We start from the raw sequence: 10,948 nt of genomic DNA, 5'->3' as shown, positions 1-10,948 counted from the left end.
GAAGAGTGCACAGGTACTGCAATGTGCTCCTTAACTTAGATATCACATGGCACAAACATGATTCAGCATTTCTGGCCAGTTTGGAATACGGAAAGAAAAAAAAGAAGGGAAAATAAAAAAGGAAAAGCAAACAACCCAACACAGGTAAATGCAGCCTTAGCAGTAACAAGAAGTGAGATAAAACCAGAACTGCTAAGTCCAATCCTTTCTCAGTCACAAAACTGAAAATCATGAGATTCAAACCCTGCCTTTCTAGTGGAAATCATGATGGCAATCTACAACATGATGTGGAAACCTAACCCAATATTGATTAGGAATTTCTTTTTTCCAGTAATTATCTTATTCCCTTCCTTTGTATTGGTTGGTTGATGGGCTTGTTAGTTTTATGGGTTTTTTTACAGTTTGAGGATTTGTGTTCCTGAAAGTTACAGATTTTTTTTTTTCCCCTTTAAATTAGGGGTGTGACTATTGACTCATTTGCAGTGGGGGATCAAGCAGGGCTGGTTAAAGTTGTTACCTCCCCCAGTTGTCCGCCCAACTCTTTCCTCATTTTCCCTCAACAGGAGGAGCTTTTTCAGATGGGCAGCAACTCCTGCTAGTTACCAGTTTACGGCCTACCATAAAAAAGGAAGCTGAAAATTGACCCTGGTCAGTGCTAGTACATCTTTTGCTGTCAACTGCAGAGGTTCAAGAATACATCTCAGTAATAACTGCTGCACAAAAAGTACCTGCAGGAGCACAGCAAAGAGCAATAATTTCTTAAACCACCTTAGTTTAGGTGACTGCAAAAGTCTGAGTGTCTCAAGTAATCACCTTACTCTAGAAGTTACCTCTGTCAAATTATCAATTATAAGGAAAATAATACAATTGTTCAAAATGGTAATAGTGCAGCTCCTCTGTGAGACTGTTCAATCTGTACAGCAATGAGAAAGACTAAGAAAAGTGAAGCACTGATACTATCTTCAATGAGCTTAAAAGCTTTCTCACATGTAGATGAAATATCATATCTTTCAAATATTTAATGTAATAGAATATCCAGTATGGATTAGTAAAATCATAAAAATCTGAGACAAGAGCTGGAGCTTGCTTGTGAACTTATGAAATAGCCTTTCAGAGAGCTGATGTTATGTATTAATGAAGTATTACATGGTTTTAGTAAGTCAAGTATGCAGTTGCTGGTGGTTAATATAAATGCCAGAGTCCTGGGGGCACCCATAGGCTATGGTCCATCCTCCCCCGGGAGCGCCCGCACACCCTCTGCTCTGGTGCAGGGGCTCCGTGTCAGCTTGGGGCTGGCACCCAGACCTGGACTGACCACTGCTGGAGGTCTGCAGGTCTCCAGTCCTATCTTCTGGATGAACCTTGGACATAATGGGATAGCCTTCTTTCCAGCCCTGTCTCCGGTCCCGGGGGGATCCTGAGCCTGACTCTCCACCCTGCTGTGGCTGGGACTGCTAACAGACCCTGTGCCCAGGACCCTGCTCTGCCCACCCTACCTCCCTGCTGCAGGACTGGCTGAGGGCACTGCCTCTGCCTGGTGTCACCCTTGGCAGACCCTGTGCCCAGGACCCTGCTCTGCCCACCCTACCTCCCTGCTGCAGGACTGGCTGAGGGCACTGCCTCTGCCTGGCGTCACCCTTGGCTTCCAGCTCGTCCTCCCTTGTGGAGCAGCCTTGCTCTCACTGCTCCCTGACAATAAGTCCAGCAATAAGCCAGTAACCATGAGAATGCCAAGACTGGCCATAACAATGTTCAATAGCCAACAACGAGTCAGAGACCAGAGAAATCCAAGAACAATGACAACGGAAGTATATGGTTAGCCTATTTTGTTCAATAGCGGTTGAGGCAAATTGTGTTGAGCAAATGAACAAAACAAACTCCAAAGATGTTCCTTCCTATAGTGAAAACCCAGTTTGCCTCTGAGCTTTCAGAAATCTGTCCCTCTGCTGAACGAATGCTGACAACCATGCACGTGCTTCAGAAATAAAATGAATGAGTCAAATCCTGAAAACTCTCCTCTCCCTAACTCTTTTTTTTTTTTTTTTGGACTGACTAAAAGTCACCAATAAACTATTACACAGTCAAGCTGCTTCATTCTCTTCAGGGAGGATTTCACTGCCTTCTCTAACCCTACCAAAAGAATAGCTTAACTTCTTAGCATTCTTTTTGCCTAAGGCACAGAAAGGAAGATCATTTTATGATGCGAGTAAAAAGTTCAATTTATCCTGGGGGTATATTTCTGACTCTTCTTCTTAACTACTCTGCCTAGGACATTGTATGTGTGGTGTGTTTAACTAAATAAGCCCATGGTTGATTTCAAGTGAAATTTATCACCAACAAGTAAGCAGAATTAACTGAAGGGAAGCTCATTGTGAATTGAGGAAGGGTCTGTTTGAGGCAAAAGCAAAGGAGCAACAGACCGCAAGCACTTAATTATTCATTCTGCAAGACAATTAAATATATATATATCTATCTATCTATATCTCCCCAGAAAAACCTTCCCATGTGCTGTTACATTTGCATACAGCTGTTTTCTTTATACAAAATGCTCAGCACTTTCTCACAGGCTGAATGAATATAGTACACACAAAGCTGATATAGGTCATTCCCCAGGGACTGTTCAAGGTCTTGAGAACTGCAAAGACTGCAAAATGGAAAACCAAGAGGAGTGGAATTTCCTAACAACAACCCCTAGCTGAATTAAACTCACCCTAAATTTGCAATCCTGGTGCAATTCTGCAGATTGGTTTTCGCACCAGAAGGTTCCTTCAGTATCCCATTGGGGAAATAGATTTAGAATCTTTAGCAGTTCTGCTATAGTATGGGAATGAAATTAAGAAAAAATCTACTGGTACTAGTGACTAAATATTCTTCATAGCATCAATGTAGTAAGTAGCCTCATACCTTTCAGCAGTGCATTTCTGCCTCCACATAGCACACATCCCTCATTAAAGCACATTTTTTCTGTTTCTCTGCCAGCAGGCCATGGTTACGTGGATGGGTGCTGAACCTCTCACTGGTTCAGTGTATCTCATCAGAGATCCTTGTTCCTTCTAACAACACTTCCAAGTCTAAAAGGCAATGCCTTCCTGTTCATAAAGAGATTATCGAAGTGGCATAAGCTCTCTTTTACTAGATCTTAAGAAAAAGTTTAGGACTGAACAAAATTAAGCTGGTGCCCTGTGTTTCAAAACTGGTGAAGACTTGTTGACTGCTGTGACAACCTTCCTATCCCCCTCAGTCCACAAATCTGCGATGTGGGTGCTTTGCACTGCTGAAGAGCAAGACAAATGGTTTCACAAGATATTTTCACTGCCTCAAAATCCTCTCAAAGACCTGAAAGCTTACTGCCAATTTATCAGGATTCAAAACAGATACCATCTGCCTAGTGATTCTGCCTGGGTTGTTTTTTTTCTTTTTTTGCTTTCCTTTCAGGTGATCAGTCTGTACCATGGTGACATGCTTTTCTGCCCTCTAGTAATAGCCCCTGGAAAGGGGACCTTCTGGTACAGCAGCATGCGAAGATTATTGCTCATTTATTTCTGAGTTTAGAGGTGTAATCATGACCCTCTGATTCTTGACCTTGATGGTCAGGGTAATGGTTTTATACCTTCTTCTTTAGGTAATTGAAACCAATTTTCCCTTTCACCTATCCCTTTTACAACAGTATCTTCTAAAATAAATAAACAGGAAGGATTAGAAAAGGCTTTACAAAATGGCATTACCTCTTTATCATAATCAAGGGATTAATCTAGAAAAAGCAAAAATCAATACATTTCAATAGAAAATCTACATTCTCCTTTGTATCCTATTACATATAATTAGCTTATACTGGAATTGAAAGGGAGCTAACAACAGTTGTCAGATAGAGCTCAAGGTTTTTTAAAATGTTGAAGAACAAAGTTTACTAGTCTTGCATAAAGTGCTGCATGGAAATCAAGCAGCTATAAAGCTGTAAGAGCTATGCTATGAGCCCTGGGTCTATATTATAAATTGTAGCAATTTTTTCATGTTATATCTTTAAATAATATTGAGCAAGTTTGACCAGGCTAATTGTTTTAAAATAATTTTCTCTTGTCCAACTTTTATAAATATTCATAATTCTAAAATCTGTCCATTCATATTTACTGAGCTGAAAGAAAACTGGCTCCTCTTAGATAAAGGCACTCTTCCATAATTGTAACCATCCCTTTGAAAATACAAAAAGTTACAGAAATGGACTCAACAGCCACAAAAGTGAAAGAATGGTTTTAGCTTGCTGAACCTGTGGATAAGAAAGTACAAATGAATCTGGTTTTTTAATCAGTAGAAAATTAGAACAAGTGAGCTCTTGAGGTCCCTCGGGAGATAATGCAGATGGCCTTGTGATCAGAAAGTGATGCTTTTTCTAGAGTAGATTGATAGTCTGCCTTCTAGCCTTCTCCACTTAGAATAAAAGAAGAGCGATGAATGTATAAGGGGCAACTTAATGAATGCTCTGTGACTTTCACTGTGGTGGTGTTTCCATTCTATATAGTGCAGCTACAGTATGTCTGATACAAGTGTGTGGATTTTTTTCCAGAAACATAAAGGTTCAGTGACAAAACCAGAGATGGAAAAATTTCCTTTATTTTAAAAGCTGGCTATAACAATGAAAAGGACCTTAATGATTTTGCTTAGAAAATGTTAAAGAAACAACTTATGTAGGCCATTTGTAAGATATTCTCCAGCTTTTACTTATGCCTTCCACTCCCACCATGGTAAGTAGTTAGGTCAATCATAAATGAACTTTTTTTTTCATACGTGTGTTGATTTCAGCCAGTTGTTTTTCTCATTATTCTATTTTTCTCTTGCATTTTGCATACAAGAAAAAAAACAAAGAACTGATGCATAACAATGTTTAATGACTGCTGGATTCTTATGTCTATCATGATTTAGCCATTTAAATTACCTAAATTTCATCAGATGCAATTAATTGCTGGCTGGATTAATCTATATTTGTGCAACTGTCTTCAGCATGAAAATTTAAGTGAGCAACCAGCAAATTATACACAGAAATTTGTCTTCCCTATAGACTTTTTGCTTAAAATGAGATGGCATGATATGTGATGCAATTTGTCATAGTTTACTTTGGTCACAAAATGTGGTCAGAAAAATATACTTTTTATTGTTTCAAATATAATAAAATGTTACAGTCCAGTCTTCCTGTCTTATCTATTTACGTATCTATTTCCCAACATGTCTATCAGATGGCATCTCAGTAGATCTATTTTGATTTGAACAAAATTTGACATGAGTCTCTAAGGTATTCACAAGGGAAGGGGACAAAAAAAAAAAAATTTTTCAACAGATTTTGACCAGCTTATTTCGTGTTTTTATTGGAAATCAACTTGACAAAGAGGCTGCAAACAGAAAACCTAGGGAAAATCCTCCTTTGTCTTAAACACACACACAAAAAAAAAAATCTATAAGGCTCCCAGATTCCTGTGTCTCCTGGGACAAGGCAGTGAAGGATGGCCAAAGGCAATCTATAGAAAGAGTTTATCACGATACTGTCAAAAGCTAAATGCAGAAGTCCCTTGGAGTAAAGAAGGGAGAACCTCTACTAGGTCAAGGCTATGAAGTGCAGCAACCCAAGGCATTATGCATACTACTACAAGGTGATACCTAACAGCATATACAAGACAAGAAAAGAAGGTAACAGTGGGCTGAAGGGAAAGGGGGAGGGAAGAAAGAGCTGGTGAGAAACACAATAAACAAGGACAGTCTGATGGCATACTTAAGTTTTATTACTAATCTTATTTGGAAATAAAATTCAATCCCTACACTCCAAAATGGTAGAAATTTACCATTTGAGTCATATCACAAACTCTGCCAAAGACTGTTTCAGAACCAGTAGGTATTTTCATTTTAAGCTCAGCATAGAAGTCAGAGCTCAAAGAAAATACTCGTTGGGTGTGGGTGTTTTACAATCTAATGTAGTTCTAGTTAAAAGTGCTTAATTTCTTTCATTAAAGTGGAAAGGAACACATTCATACCTTCATCTTGTCTAGAATATAATATAACAATATCTTAATTGTTATAAATAGAATTCAATACAATATAACAATATCTTAATAACTCATTGGTCTGCTATTCTAAATGTCCCCTTTCCTTTCCTTTCCTTTCTTTTCCTTTCCTTTCCTTTCCTTTCCTTTCCTTTCCTTTCCTTTCCTTTCCTTTCCTTTCCTTTCCTTTCCTTTCCTTTCCTTTCCTTTCCTTTCCTTTCCTTTCCTTTCCTTTCCTTTCCTTTCCTTTCCTTTCCTTTCCTTTCCTTTCCTTTCCTTCCCTTCCCTTCCCTTCCCTTCCCTTCCCTTCCCTTCCCTTCCCTTCCCTTCCCTTCCCTTCCCTTCCCTTCCCTTCCCTTCCCTTCCCTTCCCTTCCCTTCCCCCCCCATTTTTTTTTAAATAAGCTGATTTTCCCAGATTTGATGAGGAATTCACTTTGTGATTTTCTTTCCTTCTGTCAGTGTCATGAATTTGAGGCCTGAACCAAAATTTGACGTTATTGACAAAAATTTAGATTATTCAGTATATTAGACCTGCCTCCCAATTACAGAACTACTCCCAGCTCCTTTTACCCTCTGTCTTGCAAGCTGCAGAAGTCATTGCAACAATATAGAGAAAGAAAAAAAAAAAAGACATTTATGAAAAAGACACTTTCATTTTTATAATATTTCTTAATGTTAGCCCATTTCACATTCTCTTTAAAATAAGTGAGGTTGTATTATGGATCAGTGGACCATCACTCCAGGCTAGCCGTCTCGTATGATCACAGATAATTTAAAGAGAATACGTTCCTATATTCTCCTTTCAGTTTGCTGCCTTTCAGCCGTGCAAAACAGTGCGCTAATAAATACCTACGTGCCTCACACAGCGATTGGGGGGTGGGGAATTGTTTAAACTCAAGTAATCAGACTATAACGGGGATTAAAAAGGCGCGGGGGGGTGGGGTGGGGCGGGATGCACCAGTTTAAGCAGAGCGAGTGGGGGGAGCAGGCGGGGGAGGTCTCCCCCCGCGGGTCCAGCGCCGCCCGGCCGCCCTCCCCCCCCCCCCCCCCCCTCCCTCCGCCCGTCCCCGCCGCCCGCCGAGCGCTGGGCTCTGCTGCCACCTTGGCCGCGCCGCGGGACGTGCAGGCGGCCCCGCCGGCCCCGCTCCGCGCCCGCGGAGCTGCCGCCGCGCACCTGCGGCAGCTGTCCTCCCGCCTGCGAAACCTCAGCCGGCCAGGGGTCGTCACGCTCCCCACTTATGTCACCCGCTCTCGTAAAGAGGACAAGGATATAGGCAAAGTCTACAGGGGCTGCTTTTTCTGGGAGGGGGCCTGGGGGGTCTTCTTCAGAGGGGGGTTATTTGCCCGTTGTGCTTAAATTCGAAACTTAGAAATGTGGGTGGGAGGAGAATCTTTTTCATTTTTTTTCTGCCCCCTTGCTTACTGTAGGATTCTTCTCCTTCCTCGTCCGGCCTTATCTCACACATTGAATGAAGAGAGCACTCAGATTCTCCTTCACACGCACCGACCTGCCTCCGTGTCCTTCCCACTGCGTGACCACCGGGGCTCTGGAAGGAGCTCCCGGCAGTCCATCCCACGCCCAGGCTCTCAGTGTCGTTCAGCTGCAGTTAGAGGTCCCCCCCTCTTTTTTGGTGGGGTTTTTTTGGGGGGGGGGCAGAGAGAGATGACAGAAACATCATAATTTACTGAAAATATATATAAATGAATATTAGAAAACCAATGGCGTTTGCTAATTTCCTTGTTTCCCTCTCTGCATCTTTGTGTTACAGTGCTACAGCATTGTCTTGACATCAGGCTCCGGGCTGGTGGTACTGAGTTTGGAAAGCTTTCATGCACTTCATTTCATCTTTGAATTGCACATGCTTTTTCTCTCATTTTTAAGGCTCTCTTCTGCTTCAGAGGAAACATGTTCTGACACGCTGGAGTTTGCTGGTGGTAAATATTTCCTTTGACTACAAAGTGCATGTGTGAAAAAAGCTTGCTTTTTTTTTCATGGAAATATGTTTCTTTCTCGCTTGCTCCTTTCTCTGCTGTTATTAATAACCTGTAAACGAGCTGAATCCGGAGGTCTGAGTGAAATAGCACTTTCGGATCTGTACTTTCAGCCACACCACGCTGAGGAAAGTGCAGAAGCTCTGTACATGCGTGTGCGAGAGAGATTCCTGCGATGCGTGTGACAGTTTGCATACCAGACTCCGCGACAGAGTAGGGACCACAGGTGAGTCCCCAAGAGAACTGCTTCGCCGAGAGGATTTCTCCAGCCCCTAACCACAGAGGAGAAGTGCTCAGCTCTCCAACTGCTCCCCAGAGTTGGCGGTTCTGATGTGTTTCAACTGAAAATGACCAAGAATAGAAAATGACACGTAATAAAAAGTCCCCAGCCAAGCAGCCGTGTGCGCTGCGGTTCCTCTCAAATAAGCGCTCCCCCGTGGGCTGAGGTCTCGGTGGCCGGGCGAGAGAAAGGTCTGCAAAGGGTTAAGCCGCTGACTTGCTTGCTAGGCAAAGTTTGAGGAAGAGTATGGCTGAGGCTGAGTACGCTGCAGCCCCGCGTTTGAAATCTGTCACCCTCACTTAGGAGCTCTGCATCTCTGGTTGTCACCGGTGAATAATGATCACACGGCGATAAGATCGCTCCGTGGCGTTGCGCCGGAGCCGCCGGGGGAAAGAGAAGAAAGGAAATTACGAGGCGTTTAACCGCTTTAGCAGGGTGTTCTTCAGTGTCATCGGTGGGTGTCAGGGTCAAATGACCGGCTGGACAGCAGCTTGGCAAGAAAATCTCCTTCCTCCTTTCCTTGAGAGAAACCTTGCGTGATGGTGACCGTTGGCAGCTATGGAAAACAGAGACCTTGGTGGTGATCCTTAAAATAATACCATGCCGGAGCCCAGCTGTTCTGCCACTTTCTCCCCTTTCAACCTGCCGGACCCGGTGGGCTTTGGGTGACCTACCGAGGAGGAGCCACCTCCGCAGGAGCAGGTAACGGCTAGTTAAGTCCCTTTCGGGACTGACACGATCTTGATTTGACCAAAGTGTGTCCTGAGCACCTTTCTCGGATTTGAAGCGTGGGCTGGTTGAGGGGTCAGGGGCAGGGAGGGGGACAGGCACAATTCCGCCTAACCTCTCCGAGCCTGCGGGGCAGGGCAGCAGCCTGCAGCCTTGCAGAAGTCTTTAGCATTCCCACTTTCCTCCGTGATTGGGGGCACAGGGGGCAGAAATGCCCGTGAGCGACAAAGGTCTGCTTTGCCTTTTGTGTTGTCGACAGGTTGCTAATATCGGGGACTTGGAGAAAGAAGGGACGGATGGATAGAGGATGGGAAAGTCTTAGAAGGGGGATTTTTTTCACGAGAAATGCACCGTTTGTCCATCAGCTTCGGGAAAGAGAGATACATCATGCCCAAAAAAAGTGCTCTGAAAAGTATGCAGAGCCTTAAAAAAAAAAAAAAGAAAAAGAAGAAAAAAAGTCAGGTCTCAAAAAGTCAAGGACCCAAACCAGCCTTTGAAAAAGGTTGTTCACTCGCCTTTGGACCCTGCGGGGCTGCTGATCCTTTCATCCCTCCGGACCAGCTGGGAGCTGCAGGCAGAGCCTGGAGTTCAGAGCACCCCGTCTCTGAGCCGGGGGTACAGGCTCTCCCCGCGGGTCTGACCGGTGCCAGACCCGCTCCCTCCCGGCCGGCTGAGCCCCGCGGAGGGCCGCGGGCTCCCTCGCCTCCGTCCCGGGGGCCTAGAGCAGACCCCGGCCCCCGAGGCAGCGGTGCCGGGAGGGGAGCGGGGTCTTGTCCTCAACTCCTTCCCCCCCGCCGAGGCCCCTGAGAAATGCCGGGCTACCTGCGCTCCCCCTTCCCCCCCATCACTCCGAGCATCTGCGTAGGTGAGGGCACAACCTCTTCTCGGAGCGGGCAGGCAGCCCGGCTCGGCTCGGCTCGGGGCTATCGATTTGCGGGGGGTCTCCTAAGCCCCCCTGGAGGGCACCGGGCGCAGGGCAGGGCGGGTGCGTGGGGGCAGGAGCCGCGCCGAGTAGACCGCGGCCGGGCTGACCCTCGCCGGGGCTCCGCGACGGGCTCCTCGAACGGCTTATTAAGCCTTTGAAGTCGTGAATAATTGAGGCCCCTCCAAGGGAAGGGCGAAGGGGGTGCGGAGACAATGGCGAGTGATTCAGCTTTTGAGGTACGGCTGAGCAGAAAATGCAAGCTAGTGAGCAGCCAGGGGTGAGGGGGAAGCAAACCCCGAGGCATTTCACTTGCCTTTGCTGTTTCCTCGACACATGGCATTGATCAGCTCTCCTCTCCCCCATCCCTCCCAGCCCTTCTCTTAAAGTAACTCGCAGCAAAAGCCGTATTGTGCATTTTCATTACCAATGGAGGAGTTTGAGGCAAATTCTTTTCGCACGCCCCACGTCCTACCTTGACGGCTGTATCCTACCGCTCAAGCGCTTCTCGGTATTAAGCAGTGTTGCCTTTAAGCGGACTTGTCAGGACACGGCTGGAGTAGCTTAGTAGGGAACTGGGCGGCGGGGGAAGGGTTACCCCGAAACAAGCGCAGACAGCCCGGTGTGCATATACACGCACACGGACACTCACACGCACACGCGCTGAATGCGCACGGGAGACATGGGGGGGGGGGGGGGGAGGGTGTTGTTAGCGCTTTAGGGCAAAAGGCGGTTTCTCCAGCGGTTTTAAAGTCTTTCTGACTGATGATGGAAATTAGACGGAAAACTAAAGGAGGTCCGTCTCTTCCCTGAGGGTTGGACTTTCTTTTATTCCGTGTTATATTTATTGCGTACTGCTATTGCCTACCTAAAACTTCGCGGGGGGGGGGGGGGGAGGAAAGGGAAAGAAGGGGGTGGGGGAGGCGCGCTTGGCGGCGGCTGCTCATGAAATATCGCCATGTTGGTGGAGAGCAGCGCGGCTGGAATTATTGCTCGC

The 10,948-nt window shown here is 45.5% G+C and overlaps 1 protein-coding gene across 1 annotated transcript in view; it reads left to right on the top strand.

Annotated features, from left to right (window-relative positions):
* Window positions 1-8,443: 8,443 nt before the first annotated feature.
* Window positions 8,444-10,948, top strand: part of FLRT2 (fibronectin leucine rich transmembrane protein 2) — a 77,606-nt gene continuing 75,101 nt past the window's right edge. The window contains exon 1 of the mRNA XM_069783708.1: window positions 8,444-9,002. The gene's annotated coding sequence lies outside the window, so the exon portion shown is untranslated. The remainder of the gene's footprint in view (window positions 9,003-10,948) is intronic.

The sequence above is a fragment of the Haliaeetus albicilla genome, chromosome 5, assembly GCF_947461875.1.
Source record: "Haliaeetus albicilla chromosome 5, bHalAlb1.1, whole genome shotgun sequence".
Taxonomy (NCBI): domain Eukaryota; kingdom Metazoa; phylum Chordata; class Aves; order Accipitriformes; family Accipitridae; genus Haliaeetus; species Haliaeetus albicilla.
Note: the sequence above shows the minus strand (reverse complement) of the source record. Positions and strands in the feature narration are given on the sequence as shown.